At 39.4% G+C, this 24,082-nt stretch overlaps 1 protein-coding gene, 1 long non-coding RNA gene and 1 pseudogene across 7 annotated transcripts in view; 2 read left to right on the top strand and 1 right to left on the bottom strand.

Moving 5' to 3' along the window:
• LOC141580549 (uncharacterized) overlaps positions 1–19,820 on the bottom strand; it is a 55,713-nt gene extending 35,893 nt beyond the window's left edge. For 2 of the 3 annotated variants that reach the window (XR_012512754.1, XR_012512756.1), the window contains exons 1-2: positions 19,746–19,820; positions 9,941–10,038 (exon numbers count right to left, since the gene is read on the bottom strand). This is a non-coding gene — a long non-coding RNA (uncharacterized LOC141580549). Of the gene's footprint in view, positions 1–9,940; positions 10,039–19,442; positions 19,507–19,745 lie in introns of those variants that run through there. The other variant, XR_012512755.1, reaches the window with a different exon arrangement.
• LOC101043689 (signal peptidase complex subunit 2-like) lies at positions 11,937–13,818 on the top strand (annotated as a pseudogene).
• Positions 19,753–24,082, top strand: part of MEGF10 (multiple EGF like domains 10) — a 172,470-nt gene continuing 168,140 nt past the window's right edge. For 3 of the 4 annotated variants that reach the window (XM_074381937.1, XM_074381945.1, XM_074381926.1), the window contains exon 1: positions 19,852–20,186. The gene's annotated coding sequence lies outside the window, so the exon portion shown is untranslated. Of the gene's footprint in view, positions 20,187–24,082 lie in introns of all 4 variants that reach the window. The other variant, XM_010339202.3, reaches the window with a different exon arrangement.

Genomic DNA, 24,082 nt, shown 5'->3' with positions numbered 1-24,082 from the left:
CTTTTTATGGGAATTGTGAAGGGGAGTTCATTCATGATTTGGCTCTCAGCTTGCCTGTTGTTGGTCCATAGGCATGCTAGCAATTTTCGCACACTGATTTTGTATCGTGAGACTTTGCTGAGGTTGCTTATCAGCTTAAAAGCTTTTAAGTTGAGATGATAGCGTTTTCTAGGTATAGGATCATGTCATCTGCAAACAGAAATAGTTTGACTTCTTCTCTTCCTGCTGGAACACCTTTATTTCTTTCTCTTGCCTGATTGCCCTTGCCAGAACTACCAGAATAGGAATGGTGAGAGAGGGCAATCTCTAGGCCCCCTTCCTAGGGGTATGTATGGACCTCCCTCCTTGCCTGAGTTGCAGCCACCTTTGTTGGGGATCCTGGGGCTGAAGTATGTAAAGCTCCCAGGTCTGTGGGTGCCTGAGCAGCTGCTCTGCCAAGACTCTACACAGCTCTGTGTGTTGGACCCAAGGCTCTGATGACATGAGCTCACAAGGGGTCTCCTGATCTGACTGAGGGTTACAAAGATCTATGGGAGAAGTGTGGTTTCCCAGGGTGGTGCATTCACTCACTGCTTCCCTTGACTAGGGGTGGGGGTTCCCTTAGCTCAGTGTTGCTCCTGGGTGGGCCATTGCCCCACGCTGCTTTTCTTCATTCTTTATGGGTCAGGTTGTGTCCCTGATCAGTCCCAATGTGCATACCTGGATATTTCAATTGAAGGTGCTGAATTCACTTGCTCCTTTTATTCTTCTCTGTGAGTGCCATGCACTGCAGTTGCTTCTAATTGGCTGTCTTGGCCCCCTTCAGTTCTAACTCTTAAGTCTTATGTATATATGTTAAAGATACAGACTGCAGAATAACTGCACTACTTAGGAGATATTTTCATGTGGATAATAAAACAAGGTAAGTATAGCAATTGGTGCTGATCATGGAGATTCCTGAAGTAAACAGATGGCATTTACTTCTCTGCTTTTGAGAGGGTCTTAATTATATAATAAAGTCACACACACGACTTCATTTGAATCTATATAATAGTATATTTGATAGCATGCTTTTCTTAAACTATATTTGGAAGGCTGAAGAACCAATATTTATCAAATACCTACTTATGTATAGGCAGCATATAGGTACTTTATATTCACTTTTATGATATACAAATGATTCAGCAGTCATTAGCCACATGTAATATTTAAGTTTAGAATTTAAACTAATTAAAATTAAATTAGAATTAATTTATTTGGTCACACTAGCTATACTTCAAGTGCTGAATGACCATGTGACTATAATGAACAGCATAGATATAGAGCATTCCATCATTGTAGAAAATTCCACTGGACAGCTTTGGATGCCTATTTCAATTCTTTTTTCAGAATGAAATCTAACAATCTAAAGTCCTGTTAAATAACACCATGAAAAAACAATCAGCCCAGAATGCAATATTTTCTGCAAAGAAACCCACACTGATCTGAAATGAAATCTTATAAAAGTCAGTATCATGGGGAAAAAAAGTAGGTGTAGAGAATATTGTTCTGATTTAAAAAGACTTACTTAGAAGAACTAACAACCAAATGTAATGAATGATCCTGATCTGAACGGAAATAATTTTGTGAAAAATTTTCATTTTAATAAAGAAATCTGAAAATGGACTAATAAATATTAGATAATACGATAGAGTTATTGTCAATTTTGCTGGGTGTGATAAAGGTATTGTGGTTTTGTAAAAGTATGTTTCAATTTTCTGGAGATCTACGCTGAAGCGTTTAGAAGTAGAATATCTTCATATATTAAATTTAATTTAGAATGATATAATACAAATAGATGGTAAACCAACTATAGCATAATTGTGAAATCTAGGTGGTAGAAACTATTATATTATCTTAAATTTTGATATATTTTGAAACTTCTAAAATCAATGAAAAGATTTTAAAAATATAGTTTTTAAAAAATGGGTTTTACCTTTGGTGTCACACTTAGAAAATGTTTTCTCAAGCAAGAGTTTTAAAAGTAGTCACTGAGATTGTCTTCAAGTGTTTCTATGGGTCATTTACTTTAACGCTTAAATCTTTTAACTCTGAAATTTGTTTTGGTGTAATGTATGAGATAAAGATGGCTTTTATGTTCAGGTGGTTAGATGGTAGCGAATATTTTCTGTTTGATTCTCTAAATTTATTTACCATTTTTCCTAGGAAAGCCCTTGCTTTTTCTCTAGGGATCCATATTCTTCTCATTTTCTTGGGTGGTTTTAGATAATAACAGTAATAGAAAATTATAAGCCTGATATTCTTTAATTTACCCTTGACTAAGAAATAACTGAAGCAAAAACCATAGTGCTTGTTGAAAGTTTAACAGGAAATTGAAAGAATGAAAGTCTGTTGCGGCATGAGCAGAAAAGCCCTGTGCTAGCCATTATTACATCCTGTTAAATGGGAAAAAGTCAGACAGTACTAACATATCTGTTACCACAAAATGAAAGTTAAAGTATATGTTTATTGCCTGTCTTACATCAAAAAGGAAAATTTGTATGCCTGTTTTATAAGAAGGGATCAGACAAGAATATAAAAAGCATTCCAGGTATTTCAAGTAGAAGATTTACTCCAATGTATCAAGTGTTAAAAGAATGAAGGGCTGAAGTGAGTCAGGGGTCTATCACTAACTTTCAGGTGCAGCACCACAGAATGTTAGTGAGCCTCTGTCTTCCAGATTCGGGAGCTTGCAGGAAGCTCCTGCTCATCTCGTGGTACTTTGTCCCCGAGGTGGGTGGAATGGCAGGGGGCACAGAAGCCACTACAGAAACTCACATTTGGGAGTCCCACGCTATGCCTTCTACTACTGCCATAGAAAGAAGAGAAATGATTTCTGCCTTGCTGCTGCCTTTCAAATATCATGTGAATTTATCTTTAAGATGTTGACAAAAAATACATCCAGAACTCTGCTGGCTGGGATGTCACAGAAATATACTTCTCAGGCTTCCAGCCTCTGCACTGTAAGGAGAGAGAGAAAAGTTTATAAGGTGGGCTGAGTATCAATAGAAAAATCCAATAGAAGGGGTGAAGAACTTTCCTACATATTTAAATGTTTATTTATTTAAAGATTCAAGAAATTGTTGACTTGACACTGAGAGTAGAGAGCGTTTGTTTTAGGAAAGGTATCTGTGAGACTATTTGGTGAAGAAAGCAATTTGAAGTTGTAAATCATGTTTGTCATGGAGGATTGGTTTTTTCCACCAATTGGTTATAATTCACTTCCTATGACATCATCTAATCTAGTAGAGCTTCCCCAGCTGATGGGTCAGCCAGCCCAAAGGGTAATAGGGGTGCCTGAGCAGGGCTGGGTAACCAGAAAAGTTTGCCAGGGGCTCCAATTCCCTTGTTTATCGCATTATACCATATAAACATAACTATATTTTTCTTAGTGTATTCAAAGCACTGCAGTTAGTAAAATAACCTTCTGTTGTTTTCATGTCAGTGACATTCCAGAGTGTGAAGACTACGAGGTAAATTAATGTACAAGAAATGTAAGAAAAGACTCTGCCAGAGCACCTGCTCTTCACCTGTATAAACACATCATGACCATTTAAGGCTGTAAATCGCAGGATAGAATATTAATATCCTGGAGGGTAGTTAGGTAAATAACAAGGCAGACTGACATAAATTCCCTGGGTTTAAAGAAAAATTAAAGCCTTGATTAATTAATTAGTTATGTGCAGCTCTTCCTCCCTTCCTTTACTTTATAGCAGGAATGAGATAATTATTATAATCTGAGAGATAAGCCTGCTTCAACTGAGAGCTGTGTTTGGGCAACTCTGTGGTTTGGGAAAATGTAATAAGTGACTTAATAAATTCATATTCAGAAGACTCTGATGTTAAAAAGAATTTCCTACTTAGGAAAGGTAATTTCCCTGTGGAAAACAAAAATCCTCTACTGAGTTATAAAACTTTTGTTTAAAATATATTCATTATGAGAATTACTATGCATGAGGACACCTCTTTGTGATTGAGAAATATCAGTAAACAAAATAGGCAAAGATTAAGAAGTTTATATTCTAGTGGGAGAAAGACATATCAGACAATAAACATAATGGATAAATAAATTACATAGGCTATTAGAAGGTGAAAAGTGGTATTAAAAAAGAAAAGGTAGAGCATGGTAAAGGGGATCAGCCGTATTGGGGAAGGGGTGTTGGGCTGCAATACTGGATAAGAAGACTCACTGAGAGGATGAAATTTGAGGATATCATGGAGCAAGTCCCACGTTCCAGGCAGAGGAAACTGCAAGGGCCCTAAGGTAGAAGTGAGTCTGGTGTAGCTGAAGAAAAGCAAGGGAACTGAAGTATCTAAGTATAGAGTAAGAGGAGAGCAGAAGATAAAACCAAGAGGCAACTGGTTGTTGGCTGTAGATGGCTCCTAGCTCAGTTTCTCATCTGAAATTGCCCTCAGCAAAAAAGAACTTCATTCCCAAGGTTATGCTTTCTCCCAGGAGCAGACCACATCCAAAGACTGTCCTTGAGGGACTTAGGGAGAGGAACATCACACACTAGGGGCAGTTGGGGGTGGGGTAGGGGAGAAACAGCAGGGGTTAGAGAGGTAGGGGAGGATGGGGAGGGATAAAGTGGGGAGAAATGCCAGGTATAGTATGCACCTAAAGTAAAATCAATAAATTAAAAAAAAAAAGAGTTGGGTTCCCTTGCCTCAAGGGAACAATAGGCCAGCTCTGAGGGCCTATTGTAACTATATCATAGTCCACTGGTCCTTCTGCCCAATTCTGCTTTCCTTACTTCCTTACAAGTGTCATTCCCAAGAGCAAACCCAATAAACCTCCTGCTTACAGATCTGCATCTCAGAGTCTATTTTCTGGAGAACAAGACCTAAAACAGAGGCATTGTGAAGACTTTGACTCTAAGATGGGAGGAGGTGGGGGCTAGAGCAAGAGAGGAACCTGATCTGACAAGGTTTTAACAAGATCACTTTAGTTGTGGTGCTGGGAGTGATTGGTAGAGGGTTAAAGTCAGAAACAGGGAGAACAATAAAGAGACCACTGTATTAATTCAGAGGTAATGATGAAGGTCTGGAGTAGGTTGATGAATATATTTTGAAGTTAGAGCCTATAGAGTTTGGTTATAGTTTTAATGGTGAGTGTGAGAGAAACAGCAACTAAGGGTGACACCAAGTTTTTGATCTGAGCAGATGAAAGGATAAAGATGCCATTTGCTGAGATGGAGACGAATGGGATGAATTTGTGAAGGGCAGACTTTTGTGGGAAAATTAGGAGTTGGTTTTGAACATATTGATTTTGAGATGCCCATCTGGGAACTGAGAGGTGATGTCCAGGAGGCAGTTGGGCAGAGGTCAAGGCTGAAGGTCTATATTTAGGAGTGATCAGTAAAGGAATGATATTTATGGTTCTGAGTGGATGAGATCGTCTATGGAGTTATTGTAGCTAGAAAAGAAAAGTGATCCAATGATTGAGAACTGGGCACCTCAAAATTTAGTGGTTGGAAAGATGTGAAGAAACCAACAAAGGTCGCAGAAGAAGCCACCAGAGAGAAAAAGGGAAACTATAAAAGTCTGGCATCCCAGATGTCCAATCAAGAAAGATATTGAATGAAGGGGAGAGAAAATGTTTCTGACAATTGGTTTCAGCAACTTGGATCTCATTTGATTACCTTGAAAAAAAGAGAGCAGTATTAAATTGAGGGTTGGAAGCCAAAACCCTGATTAGAGGAGATTTAAGAGAGAATAGAAGGAAAAAATATGAATATAGTAAGTTTAAAAATTTAATTCAAGGAGTTTACAGCAAAGAGAATAGCTGAAGGAGGAGAATGGGTCCAAACAGCATGCTTTTTTTTTAAGTGGAAGAAGTAATAATATTTTGGAATGCTGATGGGAATACTCCTGCTGAGAGGAGATAATAATAATGCAGGAAAGAGAGGGAGAAATCCACGTCACTTGGGAGGCCCAAGGGAATGAACTTAGTGCGTAAGTGTGGAAGATGGCCTTAAATAAGAGTATGGTCAGTTCATCAGGAGGGAAGGCAAGGCACATAACCAGACATGAAGGTGGATGACCACCTGTAGTCATAGAAGTTTGTGGAGAATCTCCTCTAATCGCTTCACTTTTCTCAGTGAAATAGGGAAATGAGGAGCAGGGTCTTCAACTGACAGTGAATATGAAAGAAGAGATATTGGATATTTGAAGAGAGAAGATCACCATCTAGAAGAATGGAACAGCAAGTGAACTAATGAAATATGATTGGATTGCGAGGTCGTGCCAAGGTTCCGCTTAGTGCTAGCAGTCATGAATTTAGACTGATGCTCATTAATGTTTGTATTTCTATTTTTCTCCAACACATTAAACTGCACCAGTGCCACCAGGGAGTTCGTGGAGAGTTGGACTGAACCAGCACTGGGATTTTTCTAGGTGATTAAAATGCAAGAGAGGGGCAAATGAGTTGAGTGTATGGAATTAAATTACCATGATGACTGACATGGTATTTAAGCCGAGTAAGGAGGGAGGCAAAAACTTAAAATGTTGAGGAACATGAAAAGGCTAGGATCGATGGACTTGGATACCGATATATTAGAATTATTTGAGTTGGTGATGCAGACTGAGTGAACAAGGAAGTTAGAAAAATAATAATGGAAGAGTGAGGTGCTTGAAATTGAGATTATAGGGAGGCTACAATTATTATTACTATTTTTTATACTTGAAGTTCTGGGGTACATGTGCAGAACATGCAGGTTTGTTACACAGGTATACATGTGCCATGGTGGTTTGCTGTATCCATCAACCCATCAAATCTACATTAGGTATTTCTCCTAATGCTCTCTTTCCCCTTGCCCCCCCCCCCCCGCACTGCCCCACAGTGTGTGATGCTCTCCTCCCTGTGTCCATGTGTTCTCGTTGTTCAGCTCTCACTTATGAGTGAGAACGTGCAGTGTTCGGTTTTCTGTTCCTGTGTTAGTTTGCTGAGAATGATGGTTTCCAGCTTCATCCATGTCACTGCAAAGGACATGAACTCATCCTTTTTTATGGCTGAGATTATAAGGCTGCAATTACTGATCATGACAAAGTCTAGGTTGTGGCAATAGTGGTGAGTGGCTGAGGTAGGATGGAAAACAGGATCATTGGAAGAAAGGAGATCCTGGAAGTGAGAGCCCAGGACTGTTGAAAAGGCCATCCACAGAGAATACTAAAATAGCCAAGAATGCTCGGAAATAATATTGGCGTGATAGTGAGCCACCCCTCAGCCACACTGTATCTCCATGGGTCACTCCCAATAGCATGGGAAAACAGCATTCCTTCCATCTCAGAAAACTCTCCTGTGATCTTATATCCCTGTCTAATTACTGCCCTTTTTTTTTTTTTGCTGTTGTTTAGAATAAAAGTTGAAAGACAATACTCTGTGTCAAATACTTCTCCTTCCATGCTAATTTGAACCCTCCCAAATAGACTTTCAACCTAGCACTCCACTATAGAAAGAGACTCCAGACATAGTGTCTATAAAATCGGTCAACCTAGAAGCTTGACTGTGTAATACATGCACAATACAATTGATCTCATGCAGGATGGTGTTATAGACAAATCATTTAATTGAATCAAATCTGCTTTTTCTCTCCTGACTAGTTGATATTGAATGATCTGATCAATCTGTTTGTCTTTTCTATTTCTATTACTTTCAGGATGAAAACAGCCATAACTTACTAGTGTTTACTTTTAATTTGATCATGAATATGTGGGCAGAAGAGTTTATATATTATTATACTGTATTAAAATAATATCCAGTTTTCTCTCAGAAACACTTGGCTTAATTACTGTTGTAATTGTGAACAAATGAATATTAATTTTAACATGAAAACATACAAGATTTTTCATAAATCTTTGTTAAATATAAGAAAATGATCCTCTCATTCAGGAGGGCTGGTGTTGTAAATAGTAACATTTGCTGGTTCTAAGTTATTCCGAGTGATGATTCAGATGTGCCTACTCTCTGTCAGTATTACTTGGTGCCTCCATTCTTTGGAGGACAAATTGCATGCGACATGCAAAGAGATGCTCCTCATGATGGTGGTTCAGTTTTATTAATACAGGAAGTGTGTGCTCAGCAAAGCTCAGTATTTGCCTGGCTTTTGTTCACTTGTCTTGGTTTCGTAACAGCATCTCTCCACTGGTCCCCATCAAGCTGTGTGCTCATCATTCGTTACCTGTGTTTCTCCCTAAGTCTGATGACTTCCTGTAGTATGTATCTGTTACCTCAGTTGCATCCCCGTTTATATTTGAGAAATGCTCACCTTATGAGCAGGGCTACGACACACACTTGTGCAGTTTGTGCACTGCACAAAGACTCCCAGCAGAGAGGGCACGTGAGGCTGAAATGTAGACATGCTGTGATCCCTGATCCCTGACAGTGTTCTGTAGCCACCGGAGACAAGAAAGATTCCTGCTTATTTTCTCAAGCAGAGGCTTGCATATTCCTTATTTGCACAAAGCACCATATGGGCTAATAGCAACCCTGCTTCTGAGACTTGCTGAGAGGAAGAGCCTTTCTCACAGGAGAGAAACAACAAAGTGCATATACTTGCTTCTTTGGACTCCTTTCCAAAGGGGCCTTGCACATGCGTCTGGAGCTCGGCCAATCAGGTGCATCAGCCCTGGGCTTTGAATTGGAACCTGGGACAAAGGAGAATTCTTTCGGCAGCTCAGGGAAGTCAGCAACCTCCTATACCCAGAGGCAGTAGTTGCCTCAGAGTCAGTGTCCAGGGCTGGAGGTGCTGGTGGTGAGAATTCTGGCATCTGGCATCCACTGGCAGAGCTTTCCCAGACCGGTTCCAAGGAATTATGTTAACTCTGAGAGCAGAACTTCATTCTGTCCCTGCACCATCTTCCTCACCTAGTCTTCCAGCCCCTCTGGGTGTTACACTGAGCACCCAGTAGCATCTCGATAAATTCCCTTTCTGCTTATAGTACTGAAAGTCAGGTACTATAAGCACTTTTTTTTTTCTGTGCAACCAGTTTATTGGAGAGTCAGTGGGATACTAACATGAAACCCTCCTATTTGATTTCTCCTCATTGTTTTCAAGCATGCTTTGATGAGAGTTTTCTGTCCCTTCACGACATCTCAGGAAGCATCTGTGGCATTTCAGACACTTTCAGGTTTAAAAAAGTCACGTTTATAGCTTGAGTCTCATATCATTTCCACTTTTTCACTCTTCCTGTCAGTCTAGGTGTGGCCAGGTGCAAATGGTCCTACCCTGGGGGAATACTGTGTATGTCACTTCTCTCCCGTTCCTCTCTAATTCCTGCTCTTCCTTCATCTTTTCTGTATCTCCCAGAGCGTTGGGGTCTTGGAGCAGGGATGAGGGAAATGACAGGCATCTCCTTAGCTGCTGCTGCTGTGGTGCACACTGGATGGCCAGCTGTGCCTGTGGCCGATGTCTGGACACTGCTGAAGGGCAGGGCATGGGCAGGCTCTTCATTAGGCTTAGCAGGAGCCCCAGTTGCATAGACAGCTGATGTGGGTGATGCCCACAACCCAGATTCTTCTGCACCATCCACCTTCAGCTCCTGCTCCTTGACTTGGCTCCTCCAGTAGCAGGCAGCCCTCTTAGGCAGGGTAATGTCAAGATTGCTTAAGCCCAGATATCTCCTGTGGTATCTTTTTGGCCCTAAGGAAACTCAGGCATCCTTGCATCACCAAACAGTGGGAACAGAACGTGCCTACTGCCTCTTTCCAATTATTTTCTTCTTGTTGAAATGTGTGGGGAGAGTAAATCTGCCTGTTCTACGTCACGGAGGTCTAACTAGGGTTGGAGATGCTGACTTCTACCTCTTGCTAGCATTCTTCATCACAGTGATTATTTCTCTTGCTTCCCCCTCCATTTTCACTTAACTTGCCATAGAGAGGGAAGAAATATTCCTCTTACCTCTACTGAAATATTCCTCTTACCTCTAATATGCGGAGCAGAAAAAAAAGTCACCAGTGGGGTTGATGTCTCCCACATGGCAGGAATTCTGATGACTCCTCTTGAGTTCCTTAGTTTTCTCCTATAAGGGAAATAGGATAGGGGTTGGAGTGGTGGTGGTGGTGATGTCAAAATTGGTTTTCTGATGCCTTTTATTAAGTTGTGCAAGGAGTGGATTCATATGTACTTAGAATGTGCACCAATTGCGATTTCCTCTATGAGACTATACCCATGGTTCACCCAAAATTGAAACCCCATTTACTTTCCTGCTATACTTGTAATAAGGGCCTGATAAATTCACAGCGCTTTGTCCAGTACAGTTTATTGATGACTTAGAATCTATTGCATTGGTGCAAAAGTAATCATGCTTTGCCATTACTTTTAATGGCAAAACTCGCAATTACTTTTGCACCGACCTAGTATTTCCTTTTCCCAGTAGTATCCTGTTTTCCTTTTGGGAGATCTCATTTCCCCACTTTTCTATGCTCCTGGAAGGATTGTGTATCAGGCCATCTGTCCCACTATGGAAGTTTGAAGGGCCAAATCCTTCCTGTTTTCTCATAATAGCCAGGAGGGAGTGCAAAACATAAATTCAGCCAAATGAATGCTCTCTCCTGTGACTTTGATCTTGAGAGCATGATACGAAGACTAAGGAAAGAAATGGTTCAAGTTCATTCATCTCAGCAGGGACGGCCTGTCCAGATTGGTTCAGCTCTGAGACCATGGCTTTGATTCTTTTTTTCCCCAGTCCTCTAAAGGGGTTCTTGCTCATTTTTAATTTTGGTCCCCACAGCTGCCTACTCTTCTGGAATCCCTCAATGTTGTTTTTACTAAGCTAGCTGGAGTTGGTTTCTGTTACTTGAAAACAAGAATTCTGACTGAGACAGTATGCATTCATATTGCAGACAAAAGAAGATCACACTACAGGAAATGTTTTTTTCCCCTTGATACTTTCATCATTGCCATATTCACCTTCAGTTAATTTCTGCAACTTTCTTTCCACACACATTCATAAGTCCTCATTATGCAGAACACTTGGATATATTTATTCCAAATTGTAATAGATGCATTCACTGTATCAAATGTTGAAATTTAAAAAAACAATTTAAGGAAGATATTCATGTCTTTACGTCTGTGGTCTTGGTATATGGAAGATAAAGCCTGTTTCTTCTGAACTGCTTCAAGCATGAACTCACTCCACAGTAAGTCTATGTTTACAGGAATATCCAAGATAGGTGTGCTGCCCCAATACACCAGTGATGCTCTTACAAACTGCCAGTCCAGACACATTTGGGAGTCCTGAAAGTAATTTAACATTTAAATAGAACAATACAGAATAGAACTTTGCTATCAAAGTGCAATCTAAGAAACAGAAGCATCCACGTAGGAATACGTTAAAATGCAGGCTGCACCCTGGATACTGAATCAGAACCTCATATTTAAGAAAATCTCTAGCTGATGAACAGAACATGCACATTAAAGTTTGAGAAACATCATTAAGAAAACATGAGAGGACATTATGTATGGTAAGAGTAAGTGTTGTTTCGTGATACTTGTTCTAAATATATACTTATAAAGATAGGAATTTGGTCATGATGAGAAATGTACTTCTTACTGTGGATCATATTAAAACTTTGGTGGGGGGAAACACTAAGCTAGGGGAAATAAGATGATGAATTTGGAATCCTGTTCCAAGGATTGGCCCTTTCAATAAGAATACCAGGATTGCCTGACATCTGTGAAGACATGTTACATGAAGAAGACATAAAAGTACTCCTAACTCCTGATACAGGGTCAAGGGCTGAAAATACAAAATACAATTTCCCCATCCATTGCTCTGCTCTTCCCTTCCTTCCTCCACTACCTTTAAAAGACAATGATCTTTTCAAAAATGTGGACAAGAGTCCTACGGGAGAAGGGAGCTTGAAAAATATCTAAGACTGGAAGAAGACTGAAATGAAGGCATATAGGAGGATACTCATGGGCCAAGAACCCCACCTTTCTAATCCTCTACGTCCCTCAGCTGAGACCTATCTTTCTGGCATTTGTGTTGTTGGGAGAGAGAAAGCTGTGTACACACAAGAGCGTCCAAGGCTCCTGAGCATTTTTTTTTTTTCAGTGCAGCTTTTCAGCGATGATGGGGAAAAGGTGTTTAAACACAGCACAATGGTGAGATTTGAAGAACCACAGTGAGCAATCAGAAAACCAGAATAAACAGACGTAGTTCTGAGGCAGGTGAATGGTAGAGAGAGCATAAGCTTTGAAGTTAGACCCAGGGTCAGTCCTGCCTCTGCCACTCACTAGATATGGGATCATGGGCAAGATAATTGATGTCTCTGAGCCTTCATTTTCTTACCTGTAAAGCAGGAATAATTATACATGCCTCTTATTAGAAGTGAATGAAGTAAAACAAACAAACAAACAAACAAACAAACAAACAAACACGATAACCTTCTGCCATACTTATGAGTTTACACTCTGCAGTAACCCCCACTTCTATTTTTTTTAAGTAGGAAGAAGTAGTAAATTCTGTGAACTCTAGTCTATTGCTGTAACTAAGCAAGCTTTTAAATCATTGATTTAGAAGCATAATTTGAGAGCACTACAGAAAGGAAATTATGGGTATAAGAAGCCAACCTTGTTTGCTAAGAGGTAAAACTGGTAGGCTGACTTAGTTTTCTCTATTCAAATACTAGCAGACAGGTAAATGGAACGAATGAGAATATATCTGGATTTAAAAGGTAATTGAAAAATATCCCGTAAAATCCTTGTGGATCAGATGAAAAAAGTAGACTGGGTGTAATAATAATAGAGTTGTAGAATTCATCAGCGATTGAATGACTGTACTACAGAATGTGAAAAAATATAAATGGAGAAGAAAGTCTCTTTTAGAATCTGCATTTGACTTCTATCCATGTCTACATGTCTAATAATTATATGCTCAAGAGCATCATGGCTTTTCGTATCAATTCCAAATATGATTTCAAGCTGGCTAGCTAACATACTAGGAAAAGAATTAGCTCCACCAAGACCTTGATAGGCTCTAAAGAGGGACTGCATATACAGAAATGGCATTTGAGAGTGGTAAATGAACAGTCTTATGAAATTACTATGAAATTCTCAACTAAAAATACAAATAATATTTTAAGAAGTCAAGATTAGGGGAGACGCAGAGGCGGACAAGATAGCAGCGGCAGCTGCGCCGACGGGAGAAGTAGGGGTAGCGGAGGCAGCAGTGGGGCTGGCGGTGGTTCCAGCTGCGGGGCAGGCATTGGCCGTAGCGGCTTGTTGGGTAAGTGGTAGACAGAAGATAAGCCTGTAAAAATTGACAAGTGGGATGGATCAGCCGTGAAAAACTCTTTGGATGACTGTCAAAAAGGTACTTCTGGAAAAATACAAATATGTGGAGAATTCTGGTCTCATTGACAGTCGCCTCACCATCTGTACAATCTCCTGTTTCTTTGCCATAGTGGCTTTGATTTGGGATTATATGCACCTCTTTCCAGAGTCCAAACCCGTTTTGCCTTTGTGCGTCATATCCTGTTTTGTGATGATGGGGATTCTGACCATTTATACCTCGTATAAGGAGAAGGGCATCTTTCTTGTGGCCCACAGGAAAGATCCCACAGGAATGGATCCTGATGATATTTGGCAGCTGCCCTCCGGTCTTAAAAGGTTTGATGACAAATACACCTTGAAGCTAAACTTCGTCAGTGGGAGAACAGAGCCGCAGCGGGAAGCCGAGTTAACCAAGTCCGTTGCTAAATTTTTTGACCACAGTGGGACACTGGTCATGGATGCATATGAGCCTGAAATATCCAGGCTCCATGACAGTCTCGCCATAGAAAGAAAAATAAAATAAACAATTCTAAAAGTAGCCCTCTTTCTGCTGGATCTTGCTGAGTTACTGGTTTTGGGGATGGGGGAGATAAAAAGAACTCAAAATGGGTAAAGTAAGAAATGTTAACAAGTCCCTGTTTTGTCCTGAAATTTTAGTCTATTCTGGATAAATAAGATTTTCCGACACAGATATGAGAAGTTGTAGCTCCGATGTCTAGCTGCAGTCTCCTTGGTCTGCTATTGCATTATTTTAATTCGCTTTTTTGGGAAAGCAGTTTTGCTAAAAAAGCTGTACAGACTTACCTTTGTACCTAGCAGTACTTTATATAGTATAGCTTTGAGCTATGTAGCATATTAAGATTCAGTTTTAAAAAATTATTAATCTGTTGCTGACTTTGTTAATTCCTATTTCAGCGTGTGTTTCCTTGAAGAATTCAGGATACAACTTCTTGTGTATGACAGCTTTCCTTCACACACTATTTTTGTGGGTGTGTATGTATCTGATTTGGGGAGAATTTAAAAAACACATAGCTTTTTAATTTGTTTGAAACAGATCTTCTGCCTGTTATATTTTGTGCTCTTAACCAATTAAAGAAGCCAATGGCATTTTAGTTTTATATTGTGTTTTCCACTAGTTTGTCTCTATTGATTTGTTTGTGCCTTTTATTAACTGTCATTTTCTAAAATTTTTTTTAGTAAAAGGAAGATGTGGAAAAAAAAGAAGTCAAGATTAACAGCAAATATGAAAAATAATTGGAATTTTAGTAAATTATAAATTGTATGTTAACAGAGTGATAGAGTTACCACCAATGAAAAAAAATCACTTAATATAAGATTGTATTAGTAATGTTGTAGTATTCAGAATAAAGGTAGTAAAAATTAGAAAGGAAATAAAAGACTTGAGCAATAGTGTCGACTAATGAGACCCAGTTGGCATTTTTAGAACAAGCTACCCACCAGTAGCAGAAGTTGTATATTCTTTTCAGGTGCACATGAACCATTCACTGAGAAAAACCATATTTTCACCATAAAGCAAGTCTCAGTACATTTAAAAGCATTGAAATAAGATGAACTATTCTCCCTGGCTGTAATAAAATTAAATTAAAAACATAAAAATATATCTGAATCCCATTACTGGGTATTTAATAAAAGCAAATGAAATCAATGTATTAGAATGATACTTGTGCCCCATGTTTATTTCAGCACTATTCATAATAGGAAAGACGTGGAATCCACGTAAGCACCCATCAAGTGATGAATAGATTAAAAAATGTGGTATATATACAAAGTGGAATACTATTCAGCCATAAAAAAGAATGGAATCATGTTATTAGCAGCAACATGGATGAAACTGGAGGACATTAAGTGAAATAAGCCAAATACAGAAAGATGAATATTATGTTTTCACTCATATGAGGGAGCTAAGGAAGTTGATCTTTTGAAGGTAGAAAGTGGACACTAAATGTTGGGAAGAGCATGTGAGTGAGAGGAAGACATGAAGAGAAGTTGGTTAATAGGCGTAAACATTCAGTTAGATAGAAGTTATAGGTTCTTATGTTCAATAGAAGAGTAGGGTGACTATTGTTAGTAGCCATGTGTTGTACATTTCAAAGTATCTAGAAGAGAGGACTAGAAGTGTTCCTAACACATAGTAATGATAAGTGCTCAAGGTGATGAAAACCCGAGATGCTCCCCTCATAACATGCTCTATGCTTGTAACAAATATTGACATGTATACTGTAAATACATAAAACATTATGTAAGACATTATGTATTTACAGAATATATAAACAAATATCTAAAACCTTCCCCCAAATTTGGAAATTAAATGTTTTATATAACCTATGGGTTAAAGAAAAAAATATTTTGAACTATATAAAGAGGTTATCGAAATTTATAGAACATGATTACAGTACTTCTTAGAAAGGAGTTTATGGTTTTAAATGCTTATATAAGAAAAAAATCTAAAAATCAATAAGCAAAAATTTGACTTTAAGAAATTAAAGAAAAAAGAAAAGAAAAATAAAACTAATAATGTATATCGAAGGAAGGAAATAGTAAAGGTAAGAGCTAAAATCAACAAAGTAGAAAATGTGTAAGTAATATAAAAACATCAATGAAACTAAAGGCCGATCCTTTGAATAGATTTTTAAAAACTGATGAACTTCTAACCAGACAAAGAGATCACAAGAAAAAAATGCAGACCAGCAATTTTAATGGGTATGGACACAAATATCCTGAACAAATTTTAGCAAATCAAATCCAACAGTATATCAAATGTATAATACATGACACTAACCAAGTAAGTTTTAACCCAAGAACGCAAGGCAAGTTTAATAAATAATTCAATCAACTAACAGAAAAAAAGAGAAAAACTATATAATAATTTCAATTGATGCAGAAAAAATTTGACAAAATTCAGTTGTCACTCCCGGCAAAATAAACAATTTCGAATGAACTATAAACAGAAGAAAATTTCTAAATTAATAAAGAGAGTGTAATGAAACTTACAACTGGCATCCTACTTAATGGTACAAGACTGATCGCTTTTGGTTTATGATGAGCAACAAGGCTGGGACACTAAATTTTGCCATTTGTACTCAGCGTTGTACTGGGCGTCCTATCCAGTGTGATAAGGGAAGACAAATAAAAGAAGCAGAGCATGTAGAACATCCTAAGGAAACTTAAAAGTAAAAACTATTAGAACAAAGAAGTAAATTTAGCCACGTTGCAAAATGTGAGGTTACTGTACAAAATTCACTGTATTTCTCCATACAGCAATGAAAAATTGGAACCAAGAACTCAAAAATAATTCCAGTTATGAAATATCAAAAATAAAGAAAATAGGGATTCTTTTTTAAAATTATGTGTAATACTGTTGTGCTGAAAACTGCAAAATATTGCTGAGAAATATTAAAGAACATCTAAATTAACGGAGAGAGATAATATGTTCATAGGTTGGAGGAATCAATATTGTTATGTCGATTCTACTTAAATTGATAAATAGATTCAAGACCCTCTCAATTAAAAAAGTAAATTTTTAAAACGTTGACAAGCTAATTCTGAAATTTATGTGGAAGATGAAAACCAAACAAAAACAAAACAGAAGAGCTAAACAAATTTTGAAAAAAAAATTAACAGGAGCACAGTTGGAAGAGTTATTACACCTAAGTTGGAGTCCTATTATAAAGTTAGTTATATAGTAATCAAAACAGTAGGGTTTTGATATAAGAATAGAAACATAGATCAAATGAAAGGAATAATGAGTGAGTCCTGAAATAGACTCACTCATCTATGGCCAATTGATATTCAGTAAAGGTATCCAGGTTACTCAATGGGAAAAAAGATAATCTTCTCAGCAAATGGTGGCAAAACAACTGTATATCCATGTGGACAATAATAAACCTCAGCCCTTACCTCATACCATACACAAAAATTACCACCAAATAGATCATACACCTAAATATAACAGCTAAAACTATAAACTTCCGTAAGAAGCCAGAGTAAGCAAAGATTAATGCAAAAAAATATAACAAGTACAACCACACACACACGAAACACTTGATAAATTGGACTTCATCAAAATTAAAAACTGCTGTTTGAAAAACACTATTAAGAAATTGAAAGATAAGAAACAGACTGGGAGTGTATATTTGTTATACATATAGATATCTGACAAACATCTGGTATATAAAGAACTCCTAACACTCAATAATGAGAATCCAAAGACTTTCTTAAAAATTGGGCAATAAATTCAGACACTTTATCAAAGAGCAGCTGGCATGAGAACACATGAAAAACTGGTAAACATCTTTTATGGTCACCATTATTAGTCAGTAGGGAAATGCAAATTAAAACCATGATGAAATACCACTATATACTCACTAGAATGGCAAAAATAAGAAGACAGAAACTACCCAGTGTTGATAAGGATGTGAAGCAATTCTCACATCTTGCGGTGAGAATATAAAATGTTTTCCACTTTGGAAATCAGTTTGTGTCTATACAGTTAAACACATAGTTACTGTATTAATAATTTTATTTCTGTGAGATAAGAAAAATAACAATATAATTCCACAAAAGGACTTGTCCAAGAATGTTCCTAACAGCTTTACTCACAATAACCCTATATTGAAAACATCCCCAATGTCCATTAACGTTTGGTAAACTGGTAAGCAAATTGTGGTATATACATACAAAGGAAGACTACTCAGTAATAAAAAGGAACAAACTTCAGATACAGGCACAACATTAACGAATTTCAAAAACATTATGTGGAGTGAAGGAAGTCAGACACAAAGGAGTATGTAAGTGATTCCATTCTTATGAAATGCTAGAGAAGACAAATCTAGTCTATAGTTACAGAAAACAGCTAAGTGGGCCAAATATGAAGTAGGATGAGGGCTGACTTTAAAGACAACCATCGAAGGATAGACTTGTTTATTATCTTGATTGGAGCAGTGGTTACATGAGTGTATATATTATTCAAAACTCATGAAACTGTACACTTAATACGAGTGTAATATATTGAACGTAACTTATGCCTCAATAAAGTTGACTAAAAAATTAAAAGGAAAGTGGATCAACCAAGCTTCACAAACATAGGACAAAATATCTTTGGGTAATAAGTGCCATGAACTAACCGCCAGTTTCCTTAGAAAACAGCCTTATAGATCAATCACCTCTAGAATTATTTGCCCTTGTGCTGCCCAGATCAAAGTTCCGATTCCTAGCAGAGAGGGCCTGAGGGGCTTATCTTAGGTCAGGTGCTCTGTTATGGACAGGGAAAAGCTGGATCATCCTGACTGACCTTCCCATCCAGACTGCCATCCTTGTGGCAGGGGTGGTACCTCAAAGAAAAATGGAGGTACTGGTACCAGAGAAGGAGCAATGATGGCTGGTTAACAACCAAACGAACAACACCAAAACCGTCTTCTCCTGTGTACTGCCAGGGAGAGTAAGGAGGACGGTGCGGGACTTCAAACACATCTGTGTTCATTCATTCCATTCCTTTATCCACTCAAACATAATATGGAGTCTATACTATTTTCCAGGAGTTGTTATTGACTAGGGACGAGAATGCTCTTGAAGTCCCTCTAAAAAGCAAGAATTCTTATTAATGGGAGGAAGAGAAGTCTCATGAGACTATTATCTGGCATGGTTATGGGGCACAAGCCTGTTTTTGTTTTTGTTTTGTGGGGAAGAGGCGGGATAGAATTCAACGACATAAGAATGAACTTTGCAGCAAACAGGTTTGTATTTTGGGGGGTCCTGTAAAAGCTGGAAAACTTTTCAGTGTGGAAGAGGAAGATGGACAATCATAGAAGCAAATTTCAGAATTCCCGTCCAACCCACAAATGGAAGCGCCTGTTCGTGGTTTTAACATGCCATCCCTGGGCCTCCTGGGGCCTCCTCGCCGAGTCGGCAGAGGGAGCCATTCCCCAATAAATCGCCGCGCAAGGCCTCCGAGGACCGGTGGGGATTTTCCTGCGCGTCCCGGGAGTTCTCTCTTGGCCCCGCCTTGGTAAAGCAGACTATCCCACCCTCCACCCACTGCCCTCACGTCCTCGCCCCACTTTCCTGGGCACTTTGCTGCCGCATCGCACTCTCTGGCACGGCTTAATCACCATCCTTTCTGGCGCTCACCTTTGCGCTTTCTCCCCTGACACCACTGAGGACGCGCCGTCCACTCCAGTTGGCCGCTCTGGCGCCGGCCCCCGTCCCACAAATCCTTACAGAGCTCTCGAACACCAGGGACCCAGGGACTCTGACGAGGGACTTGCACCCATCGTGGGTTGGGACTCAGGCGATCACCCACTCTGCCACCTCTTCGGTTACCCCCCTAGGTGACCCCAACATTTGCTAACTTCCCGACTAGGCCTTTGGCGGAGTCCCCCCTCCCCCCGCCACCCCCAGGCAGTGGAAGCCGCTCAAGCAGGGGCGACTCACAATCGAGGTGGCGGAGTCGGGCCGGGAAGATCCTGCGAGTTGCGCTAGGGACTGCGCGCGGCGCCAAGCGACAACCCCCCAGCGGCCACTGCCCCGGCAGTAGCAGCTGCAACAGAGGCAACTGCTCGAATCCTGGCCCCGGCTCGGGTTACCCCCACCTCCTCCTCCAGCATCTCAAGCCAGACAGAGAAAACCTTGTTCAAGTTTGCAGCAAGTACTTTCCTGGTGCGCAAAACTGGGGGTTTAGGAACGCGCTGAGACGTTCCTCTTTCCCGCGTCCCCACCTTTGCGCCTGAAGGAAGACCGTAAAGATCGCTTTCTTGTGGGACGCTGCTTGGACGCTAACAGCGCTGTTTGGAATAAATTTTGTGTCTTGGCTGGCTTTGGGTGAAGACCGGGGAGAAAAGGTTGCGTGGCGATTCTCAAGATCTCTGGACCTGGGTAAGAGTTGTGCAAACTTAACTTCGGCGGCTGCTGGACCTTGGCCGAACGCCGGAAGGCTTCTGCTGGGCGTGGGGTACATCTTCTTTAGCCTGGATACCGAGGTGCGGCGTGATTTGGGGCGAGACGGGCTCAGTCTGCGTTGTTTATGTGCTTCTCAAGGGTTTATCGTTGTTTGCATTTGGTTTTGTTACATGGGATTGTGTAGGAAAATCTTGGAGTATTTTTGATGGAGAGACATCCTCATTACACATTTTTTTTTTGCAAATTCCTGCCCTTGTATTGCCTTGCCTGTGTTTGTTTCATTTTGCCTGGAGATATAGCTGAATGTAGGGAGATTTGGGGGAAATCGGACTGAGTTTGAAAAGCAGTTTCAGCTGGGCCCTTTCTTCTAGGTCAGTTGAACTTCCCCGCTGGGATATTCACTGTTTTCTAAACTTCTCTTTCTCCAGTCCTTGGTATTCAGCTTGTGCAGATAACCTCCAGGCTGGCGGGATTCTTCCCCTTCCTGAGTTCTCAGCGATCAGTAGTGGTGTGAGGTCGCAGTCTTAGCCCAAAGGGGCCTTGTCAGTATGTTTGGCTCCTTAGGGAGTGCTGGAAGGGACGGTTTTTCAAGCGATAGTTACTTAAGAAAGATAAATCAGTTGTTGATTTTTTCCTTTTAAATTCCTTTGTTAGAGGACTTTTACGCCTAGTTTAGGGAAGTGTTTTGTCCTTATTTTTCTTTCTGGAAGTATTTTTCTTAGTGACACCGCTGAATAAATGAATGACGGCGGTGTCTTTGCTGCTTCTTGAGAAAATATCCTCATGCAAGCATCCACATTCTTTAGGAAAAAGTCAAAGTTTGAGATTTTATTAGCCAAAATTGGCCATTATCATTGTTCTTAGGCAGTGACAACCATGCTTTGCCAAGACAGAAGAGAATGACATTTCTTCTTGGTTCTTCTTGCCTTACTCCTTTATATACTGGGTCTCACTGTGTGTATAGGCTTCCCAAATAAAAATGTTTCATTTCTTACAGACGAAAAGACTGGGGCCAAATTAAATTATCCAGAAACGTCGTCTTCCTGACATGAGTGCTCCAACAGGTCAGCTTGCAGGGAACTTTAAATTTTACCACTGAGAGGTCAAAGAGTTCAATTGGTAAACTAGGCACCAGGCAGTCTGAATTCAGCTCTCAGCTCTGCCACTTTCCAGTTGTGTGATTTTTGGACAATTTACTTAACCTGTTTATCCACCTATGTAAGATCAAAATGATAATAATAGACCCTACATCAGAGGATTGTTAAAGGGATTAAATAAGTTAATGCATGTGAAGGGCTAATAAGCCTGACACATACTAGGCACAAATTAGCTCTTGTTATTATTGTATAGCTAGCGTTAACTATCACTGAATCCCTCAAGTATAGCTTCTATTAGCTGTCAGTAAGTGTTAGCTATTATTCCTATTTGAATGGACTTTGAAGGCTGTGCTCATCTGTAGGCTTCACTACCACCTATTGTCAAACTTAGCTCAGGCATGATCTTGGTATTATTTTTTTGTTGTGGCACTTTCAGTAGGAAAAATGGAGGTATAGAGCTGGAATTTATAGGGTGGTGGGTCGTGAATGAGCACCAAAGACTACTTGGAATAGGTGAGGAGGTGGGAAATCTACACTCAGTTCACTACCTGTATACCTCCTTGGAAGTCCTTTGCATTAATATATTTTCTTTAACCTATTTTTTAGAGGTCACTCATTTGCTCAGTAAGTATTTATTAAATGTCTATTACATGTCAAGCACTGTTTCAGGTTTTATATTTTAAAAGTGGCTAAGCATGAGTATTGGCTTCATGTGCCTCCTCCCATTTCAAGTGTGTGACCTAGCACTCTATAGATTAAATCCTAAGTATTTTAAGCTATACAATTTTCATACCCATTAAAATGCACATAAGAGCACATGAAAAGCACATATCATTGAGAAACTGAACAAAATATTCCCTATAACCTCAAGCAGATTGCTTTTCTCCACTTAGGCATCACTTTTATTATGTATAAACTTGTGTTGAGAGGTGGGGAAAGAGTGGAATAATCTCCAGCATTCCTTCTGGCTCTAAAATCCTTAAAGTAGCTGCCTTACTTCATTGGTGGCTGTTTTTGAACCCCTCCTTTTCTCTTTTAACATTTATTTTAGGTACATAAATTATGTTACTTCCATCTTTGCATATTAATCAAAGTGAGTAATGACATTGACAATTAATAAAAAGGGAAAAGCATTTAGCTCTGTCTGTATTTCAGTAACTATTCTCAGACTTTGGTTTATACCGGAAGCATGGACTGGGAAGACTCATTAAAATGTTAATGTAAACTATGAGAAATTGCTAATATTTGACCATTTTTGACCTACATAAATGACAATTTCATATGGTTCAAATTAATATAAACCCTAGCTCCTTCTGCCTTGAATTGATGTAGTAAGTCTTCGTGAGTTGCGAAGGCTGAATTTTTACAAGTTCCCCAGATGATTCTAATGCAAAGCAAAGTCACATGCTCATTTACCAACAGTGAATTTACCTTCTTTGTGATTGTCTGCTTGGTCTAATAGCATATTTCTAAAATGCAAATCTGATCATGTTATTTCCTTGTTCAAAAATCTTTGGCAACTCTCTGGATGGTGAACATCAGTGTTACCTAGGTGTATGTTAAAAATACAGATTCCAGGGCTTTACCCCAGATGTAAGGTCCAGTAATCTGCATTTTGAGAAGATCCTCAAGTGAATCTGGTAGAGATGACCTCAGATCACATTTGGAGAAACACTGGCTTATAACATAAAGTCTCACCTCCTTGCCATGATACACAAGACTACCTTTGCAGAATTTCTCAGGGTTATTTTCTGCTTCTCTGGTCCCCAGCCTACTGATCTTGATCTTGTTACTGTCTCAAGAATATGTTGTGCACTTTCACTCTTCAGACCCAGATGCATATGCCGTTAGAAAATGTCTTTGACCCTCTTTGCTGTCTAACCAATGACCTACCACCCATTCATCTTTTAAAACACTGTTCAAATTCTTTTGAAGACTTTCGTTCTGAAGCTTTTCCCAATTCTCTCATAAACTTAGTGATATCTCATGTGAGTTCCCATTCTTGCAGATAGCTCTAATGTAGCATCTATCACATTGTATCAGCCATGTTTATTATCTGAATATCTGTCTCGAACAGACTGGTGAGTTCATCATTCCTTATCGTAAGCTCTTATACAAGTGGCTGGCCCATAATAGTTATGTAATAAATGCCTAAAGAATGTTGGAGAAAAGCAAATGGATGAATGATAGTCAACATTTTCTTAGCACACGAAGTGGTTGGGGCAATATTGTGTCCATATGGAGGGTATGGAAAAGCCAGTTGGGAATTTCCAATTTAGTTAGACGTAGGCTAGGAGTGGGGCTGGGTACGGTGGCTCACACCAGTAATGCCAACACTTTGGGAGGCTGAGGTGGGTGAATCACTTGAGGCCAGGAGTCCTAGACCAGCCTGGCCAACATGGTGAAACCCTGTCTCTATTAAAAATATAAAAATTAGCTGGCAGTGGTAACACACGCCTGTAATCCCAATTACTTGGGAGGCTGAGGCACAAGAATTGCTTGAACCCGAGAGGCAGAGGTTGCAGTGAGCTCAGATTGTGCCACTGCACTCCAGCTTGGGCGACAGGCGACAGAGAGAGACTCTGTCTCAAATAATAATAATAATAATAATAATAAATAAGTTGGAGTGGAAAAAGGACAAGATAGAATATCCTAAGAGAACTTACGAAACTCCAAATGCCACTGAACTAATGTTACATGTTGAACATTATTGCAGGCAATATGATGAAGAGCTGAGCTTATCCTTTAGGATGGTTTTGGTGTGGTTTTTGGAAT

This window comes from Saimiri boliviensis, chromosome 1, assembly GCF_048565385.1.
Source record: "Saimiri boliviensis isolate mSaiBol1 chromosome 1, mSaiBol1.pri, whole genome shotgun sequence".
Lineage (NCBI taxonomy): Eukaryota > Metazoa > Chordata > Mammalia > Primates > Cebidae > Saimiri > Saimiri boliviensis.
The sequence above is the reverse complement of the archived record's forward strand: the minus strand, read 5'-3'. Positions and strand labels throughout refer to the sequence as shown.